The sequence below is a fragment of the Sciurus carolinensis genome, chromosome 14, assembly GCF_902686445.1.
Source record: "Sciurus carolinensis chromosome 14, mSciCar1.2, whole genome shotgun sequence".
NCBI classification, from domain to species: Eukaryota; Metazoa; Chordata; class Mammalia; order Rodentia; family Sciuridae; genus Sciurus; species Sciurus carolinensis.
The window spans coordinates 21,290,101-21,302,836 of record NC_062226.1 but is presented as its reverse complement, the minus strand read 5'-3'; the positions used below and the strand labels follow the sequence as shown (position 1 = coordinate 21,302,836).

At 34.6% G+C, this 12,736-nt stretch overlaps 1 protein-coding gene across 4 annotated transcripts in view; it reads left to right on the top strand.

The window, feature by feature from the left end:
• Kiaa1958 (KIAA1958 ortholog) overlaps positions 1 to 12,736 on the top strand; it is a 140,791-nt gene that overhangs the window by 827 nt on the left and 127,228 nt on the right. For 3 of the 4 annotated variants that reach the window (XM_047524319.1, XM_047524320.1, XM_047524316.1), the window contains exon 2: positions 5,569 to 5,591. The exons of the other annotated variant lie outside the window; for it this stretch is intronic. The gene's annotated coding sequence lies outside the window, so the exon portion shown is untranslated. The remainder of the gene's footprint in view (positions 1 to 5,568; positions 5,592 to 12,736) is intronic. 4 annotated transcript variants of the gene reach the window in all.

Sequence of the window (12,736 nt, the reverse complement as noted above, 5' to 3'; positions counted from 1 at the left end):
GAAAAATGAGTGTGGTTGTGATTTTTACGGTTATATATTTGTTTTTTGTTTTGAAGTTCGGAAGTAAAGTTTTGGTTTTTTCACCCCCATACTCGTTAGGATTAACTTGACGATATGGAACTGTAACAGGTAGTGACAGCCTCCATGGTGGGGTCTTCATTGGAGTGCAGTAAACAAGGGTCTAGCCTTCCGTTCGGGCTAAAATCTTCCCTTTATTGGTTTAAGAGATGAGAGCTTTCACACACGGAGAACGCGGATAATTGAAATTGAGTTTTCTCCACCATAATTATGCTTTCCTTATTTTTTTTTAATGCATTTATATATTCTGTGAATATAACCAAAGATGAAGTTGTTATATATAGTGTTTGGAAAAGTACCGTAGGGTGATATTTCTGATTTCTGATTTTTCTGATTTCTTAGATGGCTGCTGTTTTGTAAACAGTTGCTACATATTTGTAGATACTGAAATAATAAATGAAGTTCAGTAAGCATCCAGAAAAGGAATTTGACAGGTTCTTAATGTAGGTGTGGAGTTGTATTTTTATATTAATCTTAATCTTCTGCATAGTTCTGGAAACTTTTTTCTTGCTATATGAGAATTCATATCGACAAACTTAAATCTGACAGTTACCAAGGAGATTTTTTTTTTTTTTTTTTTTTCCCGAAACAGTTTTGAGGAGCACTAAGACAATTATAGGTACAGGCATTTGGAGCAAGTGGAGGTTTTCTTTTTTAAAAAGCATTATCATCTAAACTTGAAGGGGAAAAAAGAGTAGGAAAACACTTGTTATTTAAGTTTCCATCAAGTAAGATGAAGAAATTAATTATAAAAATACAATTTAATGCATTTTTATTTAGGCAAACTAATTTTTGTCAGTATACAAAGTTTAATATGCCAAAAATAGTGATCTTTTTCTAGGAGAAAATTTTATCCTCGATTCCTGCCCCAGTTACATTAGTAGATTAATATTATCATCTTGACTCATTTTATAAATGCCTGACTGTACATTTATACACTTTCCCTAAAACCCAGAATAGGCTTCAAGGAACGATTACCCAGCAAACCTCTTTGAGTTGATCAAATTTTATTAGATCTTGCTGTGTCTTCCGGTCTAGATTAGGTAAATGAATTTAAACTTTGCACAGAGCTTAATGTGTGGCTCTGGTAAGGGTCCTTGACCAGTGTCCTGCCCCCACCCCTTTACATTGTGAATAGTCCAAAGAGGAGAGATACTAAAATGATGTCTGACTTTATCATGAATTGTGGAAGGGAGTTCTAGACTCTTCTCAGAATTCTGGCTCTTAGGCTAGTTGAAGTACTAAAAAAGATAAGCTAACAAATTGAATTTCTTGTTTATGCATTTAGGAGACTGTCAGTGGTAGTGATAAGATTTAACAAAGACTCACTGTGTAAACTACACATTAACAAAGTGTAGCCTGTATTGAGAATTGGTTTGGCAAAGTTGTAGTTGTGCCTGACAGTTTTCTTCATCAGCACTATCGTTCCTTTATGTGGCCTGGCTAAAAGATAATATCCAGTTTTTACTTTGTTTTTTTGTTGATATATAAATACTATTTTTAGTTTTTGTGTAATAATATTTTGATATAATCAGAAACATTCCAGAAAATTCTACATATATTTTACTTATTTCCCATTTGGTAACTGGGACTCAGGAAGGGATATAAATTATCTTACATTTTTCATGGATCAGTTTTTTTTCCTGCTTTTTACATTTTTATAAATAAATATTTCCAGAAAATTTGGATTCGTGTAAAATTGGATTTTAAGATACAGCTGACATTTATCAGGTTTTTTTTAAAGACAACACTAAGCTGTCCACAATTAAATGTGATCAACTTTAAAATCCATAGCCTTTTCTGGTATTTTCCTGTTTGTTAATTACCAATATATCACCAGTATCATTAAAGGATACTTTAAAAAATGGCCACTTTGTTAACTGGAAACCTTCAAATGATTAGTGTAGTATTGGTAATAAATAGAAAACTAGAAAGTAACAGTTTTATTCTTTATAATAGATCTGTGACCTTAACCTCCTTTTCCACGCAATTTTTATAGCCAAATGGGGAAGCAGGTCTGACTTGAGAGGTGTGGAAAACTCTCATTCCAGCCTTTTTCAACCTGCATTGTTTAAGAATAGCCCGAGCCCAAGCTGCTTGCTGAAAATGCAGAATTCATTCTTGGATTAATATTCTGGTACCAGATGTATGAGGCTGGCTCCAAAGAAGCTTTTTCTTTTAAATACTGTCAAAAATAGAGGAGCTGAAGATTGGAGAGAAGCCATTTATTTTGAACAGTTTATTTTATGACAGTTTGTGTTTGTAAAGAAACCTGCTCATAATATTTACTTAAGAGATCTACATTGTTGCCCAAAGAAGCCCCACAGGTTTCTCTTTTTCTTTTAAAAAAGTTTCCATAGAGCTTAACTCTTATGTGATACTTCTTGACTTTGCTTCTGATTAGTTGATTTATGGACTTTATTTACCAGCATGATTGGAGAATTCTTTTGCTAGACTGAAATTGCACTCTGCCTGCGCTTTGGTCTGTTTCCTAGGTAACAAATGCACTGCATAGATTCCATAATGAGGACTGTGGTTGGCTAGTTACTGTGTAAATTCTGTTGTTTGGTAAAGCTTAGTCTCAAATTCAAATAAAGGTCAAGAAAGCAAAAGTACTGAAAATGCAAATTTTGAAATTTTATTTTGTATCCAATGCCAACAAAGTTTAATAGGCTTTTCTAGAGAAAAGCAAATTATGCAGCAGCATTCAAGTTTGTTTTGCAAAGTCTTAGACTTAAACAGTTGGAGAGCTTTTTCATTATTTCATACTGTTAATGCTAATGACTTTAGTGACAAAGAGAATATATTTCAGAAACTTGTTATCACCCATGCAAATACCATAGAAAACAAAGGAATATGGTTACATCAGTAATATTTTTATACTGAAAGGGAAGCAATATATATATCTCAAAAGAAAAACGAATGTACAACTTCACGTGAAATGTAAGTTTAAAAATATTGATGTTAAAACATTAAAGAAACTTAAAAACATTTAAAAAATCACCATAAAATGATACATTTTTACTCTAGCTTTTTTTTCTTCTGATTTGCCTGATCTTTGATGGGCCTAGCACCAGGGAGCAGGTTTTCCTTATTATAGCTCCAAGTTAAAGTTAGGGAATAGCTTTCCTCTCTACCCTACCCTCCTGTTGAGATCTATAGCCTCTGTCACTCTAGATACAGGTCCAAAGTAGTGTGTGTGGAATTGCTAGTAACTATTAAATGTTTGTTTAAAAAAAAAGAGGAAGAAAAGAAACCTACAAAGAACCAGAATTTTACTAAAACCCATTGTAAATGCCTTTTCACGTGATGCCTGAAAATATTTTTTGTTTGTTAATCATTAAGGATTCTATTGACTCAACTATTGAAACACAGCTCTTTTTAATTCTAGAGAATTATCCAAAGTTGCCCCCATTACTTTCTCTTGCTTGACTAGATTGTTTTTGAATTATTCATTTACTTTTTAGTTGGATTTTCTTTATCTTCTTGATTTTCTTCAAAGCTGACACTGCATATATTTCTGTCCTTTTCTAATTGTAAATATTGTATCCTTTCACATTTTTCTTATACTTTCCACTGTAAATATTTATTATAATTTTTAGATTTTATAATTACATTGTTTAAGGCATAATCGCTACCTATCAAACAACCTCTTTTCTTGTATGGGACTTCATATTTTTAGGATAGAGTTAACAATATTTGTGAATTCTTACCCAGTTAGGACGCTTCCTCCTCCTAGCCTGCATTAGTTTGGTAGGGATGTCATACCAAAATTTCACACACTGGGTGGCTTAAACAACAAAAATTTATTTTCTGACAGTTCTGGAGGGTAGAAGTCAGATTGACATTTCAACAAGGTTGGATTCTTCTAAAGTCTTGGATTAAAAGTGCCATTTCTTCCCTGTGTCTTCACATGGTTTTTCCTCTGCCTGTGTCCTAATCTCCTCCTTTTATAAGGACATCAGTCATAAGGTATATTAGCTCCACCCATGTGACTTCATTTTACCTTAATTGCCTCTTTTAAAGCCCTTATTTTCAAATATGTCATATTTGGAGGTGCTAGTGGTTAGCACTTGAACAGATGAATCTAGGGAGGCTGCATTTTGGCCCATAACATAGCCTGATCCCTACCCATTTCTTGCAGTATGTATATACATGCATACTTCATTTTGTATGTGCAGTTTCTTCTGGTTTTATCTTTTTTTTTTTTCATAGCTCCAACAGATTTTTTTTTTATAGTTGTAGATGGACAGCATGCCTTTATTTTATTTATTTTTATGTGGTACTAAGACTCGAACCCAGTGCCTCACACATGCTAGGCAAGCACTCTGCCACTGAGCTACAGCCCCAGCCCCAGGTTTGTTTTTTAAAGGAATCGATTTTGAGAGAGTGGTGGTGGGGGGAAGGGACAGAGAAGTATTTAATAGAAAATGAAAATATACCTGTTTTACTAATTGTTTTATAACCACAACAGACAGGTACAGAGAATGCCCTGTGCTTCAAAGATTGCAGGGTGTGGTGTGGTGGTGCACACCTGCAATCCCAGCTATTGGGGAGACTGAGACAGGAGGATTGCAAGTTAGAGGCCAACCTCAGCAATTTAGTGAGACCCTTTCTCAAATTCTTTTTAAAAAGGGGTGGGGATGTAACTCAGTAGAGAGCTTGTATAGCATGTACAAGGCCTTAAGTTTGATCTCCAATACTGAAAAAAAAAAAAAATAGATTCAAATATTGACATGTTCTCTCATCAAGGCTGATGATTTTGGTCTCTGTTTTATGAAATTGTGAATTTTAGACTGCAGTTCTTATTTTTGAAAGGATTATTGGGTGTGTGGTGTAGTTCATGCTTCTGCCTTGAGCTAGAAAAAACTGGTAAAGTTGTTTGGGTTCATGTGTTGACATCTGTTAACATACCTACCAAAGTTGCCCCCCAGGATGCTTGGGCCAGGTAGGATTGTACTTGTTAAACTCCTTGTTAGGACCACAACCGTCCGTGTGCTGTATTTCTCCAACACCTGAGTAGTGCACACTACCGTCTTTGAATCTTCTGACATGTTTGCAGTTTTGATCCCCATCTTTTGGTTGCACATGGCTGACTGCAGCATCTCCTGGGGGAGATGCTGTCATGGCTCAGAAAGGGTGGGAGCTCTAGTTGTTACAGAAGTTGTAGCACATCTCCTTAGTTGTGACACATCTCTTTGGTCTTTATTACTCTGTTGGCAATTTGTCACTGTCAGGCCCCAAAATGGAGCAATCTGATCAACCATGTATGCTATTAAAAATAACTAAAGTGGGTAGTTAAGGTTTTATTTTGTTTTTCACTCTTCATATTCATTATTTAAAAATACTTTATTTTGAATGGTTTAGAGTTGAAGGTTTTTAATTGGTTTGTAACACTAGAGAATGTCATTATTGTCAAATTCAATGGAAATGCTAATGTTATTTTCTTGTGAGTTCTGAGGATATGTTTCTTTTGATTATCTGTTTCAGATATTGGTCTTGCTGCTTTCATGGTAAGTTCTACACCATCCTGTCATTTTACCCATTCCTTGTTTGAAACTTCTGAATTTAATAGGGTCGCTCCTAAAATCCAAATCTTTTTATCCAACTACCAACCAGGCATATTCATTTGGTAGTGCACAAGCATTTCACATTTGATATGTCCCAAACTTGACATAATATCTTCCTCTCCAAATCTGTGCCTTCTCATGTTCCCCAGCTCAGTGAATGGTACCACCTTCCATCCATTTTCCCAGCCTAGATACATAGGAGTTTCTATGATTCCTTTTTTTTTTTTTTTCTGTTCACAAACTCCTATGTCAGTCTGTTCTTGCTCCCCAAGATTTCTCAGTTCTGTTTGATCCTACTTCTGTTGCCTTTGTAATAAGTCTTAATTCTCAGTTAAATATATTTACTGTGTAATACAAGTCCTTATGATAAAGCTGCTGTAATCATTTACTAGTCTGAAGGTCATCAAATCCTCACAGATGGCTTATGTGAAAAACATCTTCTTTAATATGTAAAACTGTTCATTTGTAGCTTTTATACTTGCAGGCCAGTTTGGCTAAATAAAAATACTTGACTCACATTTTCTTCCATTAATTATCTTGAAAAATGTTACTTTATTATAGGGATTGGCAAACTTCTGTGAAAAGTCAGATAATTATTTTATGTTTGCGAGTTGTAGGTTTAAACTTACAATCACTTAACTGTCATTGCATCCCAACAGCAGCCATAGAAAGTGTGGAAATGAACTATCACTTGTGTTACAGAAGATTTTATTTTTAGAATAAGGCAGTGGGCTGAATTTGGTCCACTAGTCATAGTTGACTGAACCTTTTTTTAAAAAAATAAAATATAATTATAAATGCATATTAATTGTGCAAGTTGAGGGTTTCACTGTGCCCTTTCCATATATGCATGGTGTACTTTGATCCTGTGCATCCTGCTGCTGTCCTCCCCCAGCCTCCTTCCTCTGCACTAACTGTCCCTCTTCCCTCCTTTTTGTTTGCTTTAGTTTCCACATATGAAAGAAAATGTGCATTACTTTTCTCACTAAGTCTTATTTAATTATATTTTGGTGGTAAAATGTGTTTCAAACTCTAAACCAAAATGATTTTCTTTCTTTTATAAGTAACTGTCTTTTTTGCCTACATGCCAAAAGGACTTTTTTGTTTATCTTTAAAGACAATAATTTTACTGGAATATATCTGCATGTTGACTGTTCTCTATTAATTTCGCCAGAGACACATGCATTTTTATTATATTAGCCTAAATATATTTTATATACTTTCGTTCATTAGAGTTCTGTAGTATTAAATGTTTCATTGTTTTCATTTTCTTTTTTTTGGGGTCTCCTGTTACATGTATGTTGGATCTTCGGTGCTTGTCTGTATCTTCTTCAGATTCTTTTTATCTCAGTTTTTGTGTTTGGTTTATATTTATATTTGTATTTTCCCCTTCTTGAAGACTCTTCAGTGTACTTGCCATGATATCTATTAAGTCTAGTGTTCTTCTAGTTTTGTTTACCTTTCTGAGTTCATGTCCCCCCCCCCCCCCCCGCCACTCTTTATTGTTCTGTCCTGGATTCTGTCATTTCTCTTTGTACATCCTCTTGTTATCTGGCCAGTCTAATTTTTTAACTTTTCTGTTTCTCATGTATGCTACTCTTTCATAATGTCTGTCGTTTTCTTAATTTCTTTTAATTCATTTTGAAATATTATGTTACTATTCTTATCAGCTTTATGACCATTTTTAATTTTTTTGTCATATACCTTCATTGGCTATTGGTACATTATTTAGTTCTTTTTAATCTTTCTTCTCATTGTACCTTTTCACAGGTTTACACTAATTCTTTTTCTCTTGTTCATATTTAAATTAGGTGGATTTGCCTGTATTTTAGGAGAAGCTTCCTGTGATGAGGACCAAGATAGTTTTCTTAGTTTCATGGTTTGAATATTTTTCTCCTTTGTTGCTTATATGAAGTATTTTAAAATATGCTCATTTGGGGTTGGGGTGCACTCCTGTAGAAGGCAGGAGAATCACTTGAGCTCAGGAGTTCAAGTCCAGCCAGGGTAACATCAGAGTACCATAGCAAGAATGTGTCTCCAAAAAAAATTCTAAAAAGTGCTGGAGGTGTAGTTCACTGGTAGAGTGCTTGCCTAACATGTGCTGGGTTTAGTCCCCAGCACCAAGAAGAAATAAAGGCCACTTAGTTTAAGTCAAAGTGAAAGGAATCATTTATGCCCTCTAAAATAGCTAAATGGAAAAAAATGCCAAATGCTGTGAGAATATAGAGTAGCTAAGTTACTTTGCTCTGCTATTAGAAGTGTAAATTGGTATGGTAATGGAGATTGGTACAATTTGGAAAGCTGTTTGGCAGTATCTACAAAAGTTAGACATGCATGTTTTATGGCTCTGTGATTGCACTTGAAAATATATACTTATTAAAATGAATGTACTAGAATATTCATAACAATATTGGTAATGTCACAGACCTGAACTCTGCTCAGTGACCAGGAATATAATATGTGGTTAGCCCCAAATAAATCACATCTCCTGGTATTGTGTTGTCTTCTTTCCTAGTGAGTCCTGATTTTGACCATGTAACTTGACCACTTGGTTAAGTTTTATGCAACTGAGGCTTGATAAATGCTTACACATCGAGGGGGTAATACTGTTCTTAGACTACATGTAAGGAAGTCCTGAAGTTATAAAGGTCATATGGAAGAGAATTGAGGTGCCCCAACTGAAGACCAGCATTTACTGTATAAGTCATGGGTGTGAGGCTATCTTTGACTTTATAGCTTAGCTGACTTTACCAGCTAAAAGTAGCTGCATGAACAAGTCCAGATAAAGTCAGGGAAGTAGCTACTCAGATAACCAATTGAATTGTGAGAAATAATAAGTTGTTTTAAGCCACTAAATGTCAGGTGGCCTGTTATACAACATTAAACTGACTCACAATGGATAAATGAATGTTGGTATATTGACATGTGGTATTATAGAACAATGAGAATGAACAGTCTACATCTGCATGCAGTGATGTGTATGAATCTCAGCCATATGTTGAGCTAAGGTAGCTAGGTACAGTTCACACTAAATACCAACACATAGATAAAAATCCCCAAACAGGGAAAATCCATCTGTTCTGTTTGAAGTCAGAATAGCGGCTACCCCTGGGGAATCAGTGACAGGAAAGGAAAAAGTGGAAGCTTCCCAGGTGCTGGCAATGTTCTTTTTCTTTATCTGGTCCCTGAACACCCAAATATGTTCTGTTCGTAAAGTCACGAAATGGCGTCAAGATGTTCATCTATTGGTTCATTTATTATTTCTGCCCTTATCTATTTGTATATTTCAACATAAAGGAAAAATATGGCCTTTTATGTTGCCTCCCTGATGATATTCTTTGAGGTTGGTCTTTTTTGGTATCTCTCTCCTTTATCCCAGAGGAAATCTCTCTGATCAATTTGGATTCTAGGGTCACAGTTTTTTTCCAAAGAAGACCTCTTAGTAGGTCTTCATGGCTTGTGGTCTCCTCCAGAAGCCTGAGAAACTTTATTGGTTGTTCTTAGATACAGGTGCACTTAAATGGGACCTCTCTTTTTGAGGGTAATTTCTTTTTATCCTATCTCTTTTAAAAAAAAATTTTTTTTTAGTTGTAGGTGGACACCTTTATTTTTATTTATTTTTATGTGGTGCTGAGGTTCGAACCCAGTCCCTCACACACACTAGGGAGCGCTCTACCACTGCGCCATAATCCCAACCCCTATCCTGTCTCTTGTAATCACTAGAATGCTTCCTCCTCACCTCCCTTAACTGCCCTATTGTTGATCATGTGTAGGTCATATTTTTGTGGATGTTTTAGCTCTACCGGTTTATTTAGTGTTCATGGGACTACCTTATCACTTAATTTTGTTGAACATTCTATTTTTCTATTTGCTCCATCTCTGTGTGTGAGCGCACACATGCACATGTGATGCGTTTCCTATTGAGATAATCGTAGATTTACCTGTACTTGTAAGATATGATACAGAGAAGTTCTTTGCATATTTTTCTCACTTTTCTCCAATGATAACATTTTGCAAAACTATATTTAAAATGTCACAAACAGGATATTGACTGTTACTGGGCCAAATTGTGTTCCTCCAAATTAATATGTTGAAGCTCTAACTCCTAGAAGTTAGAATATGATTATATTTGGAGGTAGACCTTTAAAAAGGTGATTAAGATGAGGCTGTTTAGGGTGAGCCTTAATCCAATCTGACTGGTGTCCTTATAGAGGAGGAAATTTGGACATACAGAGAGAAATCAGGAATGTGCACAGGAAAAACTGTGTGAGAACATAGCAGAAAGGTGGGCATCTGCAAGCTGAGGAGAGACTTAAAAAGAAACCAAACCTGTTGATAACTTTGATCTTGGAATTCTAACCTCCAGAACTGAGAAAGTGAATTTGTTTTTTTCAGGCATCTGGTCTAGTATCTTGTTACAGCAACCCTAGCAAACTAATATGTTGATACAATCCATCACACTTGTTCAAATATCCCATTTCACTGATGCTCATTTGTGTGTATGCTAAGTTCAGTACGTAACACCTGTTTAGGTTCCTGTTTTTAACCAGTCCCTCTACCACTACCCTACCCCCACCAGCCCCTTGCTAAACTCTAAAAACCTTTAAATTGATTCCCTATTTATGAATTTTTTTATTTTAAAAATTTTATGGTAAATGGGATTATACAGTATGTTATCTTTTGGGATTAGCTTTTTTGTATAATAATTCTCTGGAGATACATGAAGGTTGTTGCATGTAGCGGTACTTTGTTTATTTCTATTACTGATTAGTAGTACATGAGTGTACCATAGTTTAATTATCCATTGAAGGACATTCGGACTAATTCTAGTTCTTGACTATTACGAATATAGCTGTTGTGAACATTTATATCCAGGTTTTTGGCATGAACATATTTTTTTTTCTGAGATACATACCCAAGGTTATTAATTGCTGGCTTATTTAGTAATTGCATATTTAGTTTTTTAAGTAACTGCCAAACTTTTCCAGGGTGATTGTGTTCCACTAGCAGTGTGTGTGTGATATAGTTTATTCACATCCTTGTCAGCATTGGGGGTTGTCACTGCTTTATTTAAACTACACTATTTAGTGTGTAGTGTTATCCCATTCAAGTTTTAATTTTCATTCTCTAATAGCTAGTGTTGATTATCTTTTCGCATCTGTGTGTGTTCTTCCATGAATTGTCCCTTTACAATTTTTAACTCTTTTCTAATGGGATTTTTAAAAAATGTTGAGTTTTGCACTCTTTATGTATTTTATCTACTAGTCCTTTATTGGATATGTGCTATGTAGTTTATCTTTTTCTTATGGGCGTTCATAGAGCAAACGATTTTTAATCTTTATCAGTTTTCATTTTGGATTGTGTTTTTGATATCAAGTTTAAGAACTCTTCTTAGTCCCAGACCCCAGAGATTTTCTATTTTGTTTTCAACAACTTTTATAATTTACATTTTATAATTAAGTCTATAATTAACTTTTTGCTAATTTTTATATAAGGTGTGAGGTTTGTTTGTTTGTTTTTTTGCCTGAGGATGTCCAGTTGCTGCAGCACTATTTGTTGAAAAGGTCGTCTGTCCTCCCTATTTTGCTTTTGCACTTTTGTAAAAAATCAGTTGAGCCTATTTGTCTATTTGTGTGGATCTGTTTCTTGATTAATCTGTTAATGTGATTGGATTTGAGGAGAGTACAGAACTGAGTCTCTGCCACCATCTTGCTTGCTTTGCATCTTGCATGCTTGGAAGTTCTTGGTTTATTCTTAAGGTTTTTGTTGTTGTCATTTTTATCTTAGAAGATATTTTTTACCTGTTCATCAAAGGGAACAAATATTTGAGTCTGTAAAAATGTGCAAAGTATGCAATAATCTGATTAGTACCTGCTTTTCCAGTTTATCTAATATATAATATAAGTGATAAGTTTAATATATGTGATAAGTTTCAATACATATTTGCTATAGGGAGTTTACTTTTCTAAATTACTCAGGTGTGTTAACATTTTTGCAGTTTTTTGCTTTTTTAGCTAATTCACTTTATCTGGTATCTTCAGAAAACAAAGCTCTACATTGGTGAATTTCTCATATAACTAAAGTTTATCTCCTGGAAAAAAATAAGATTTTAATTGTTCTTCATGAAAAGAGTGCCCAAGTGTTGTTTAAGTAAATGTGGCAGTGCAATTGCTTTTGGAAATCTGTGAAAGGAATTCTTTTGTCATCTGGATTAACCCAACAGAGAAATTTTCAAGATTTTAATTTTTTCCCTACAAGGAAAATTCTCTTTAAGTTTTTCACCTCTGAAGATTTGAACTTTAGGCCAGTTTTCTGCATCCAGTTCAAGAAAAGATCAATCCACCTGACAAATCCATCAAATTTACTAACTTACTGAAATCTTATTTGAACAGCCTTCAAGGATTTCTGTGAAAGTTTAGCTGAAAGTATTCCCATTCTACCTTCAGAACAATGTTTTAAGGAATGTTCTACTTTTGAAAGTTAAGCATCATATGATGTCGTCTTATATTTCTGTTTTGAATATAGTCAGTGAATATGAATATGTTCAATGAAAAGTATATGCTCATAAATAACATTCTGCCTATGAATATATTTTGCTTATGGATATATTTAGCATATGACTCTTCTTGTTAGGTGTATTTCTTGAATTGTTTTTTAGTTAAGTGGTTGACTTCCTTCTGTCAATCAAGTCTTATTAACACAAGGACTGGAGAATAACTCAGTGCTAGAGCACTTGCTTAGCATATGTGAGCCTCTGGGTTCAATTCGCAGACCATAAAGATAATGATGTGTTTATACTTTAAGGGATAAAATAGCCACTTTCAACTGGTAGCAGTAGTGCGTGCCTGTGATCCCAGCAACTTGGGAGCCTGAAGCAGGAGGATCGCAAGTTTCAGGCCTGCCTGGGCAGCTTAGTGAGACCCTGTCTTAAAATAAAAAAGGACTGGGAAGTAGCTGGTAAAGTGCCCAGTGCTTAAAACAACAACAAACAACTTCATGTTCTATGAATAATTACTTCAAAAGTTGAGAGATTTTCCTATTAAAATTATTTTTAGTCTCAAAATTCAGCTTATTAATTTGCCTTAATA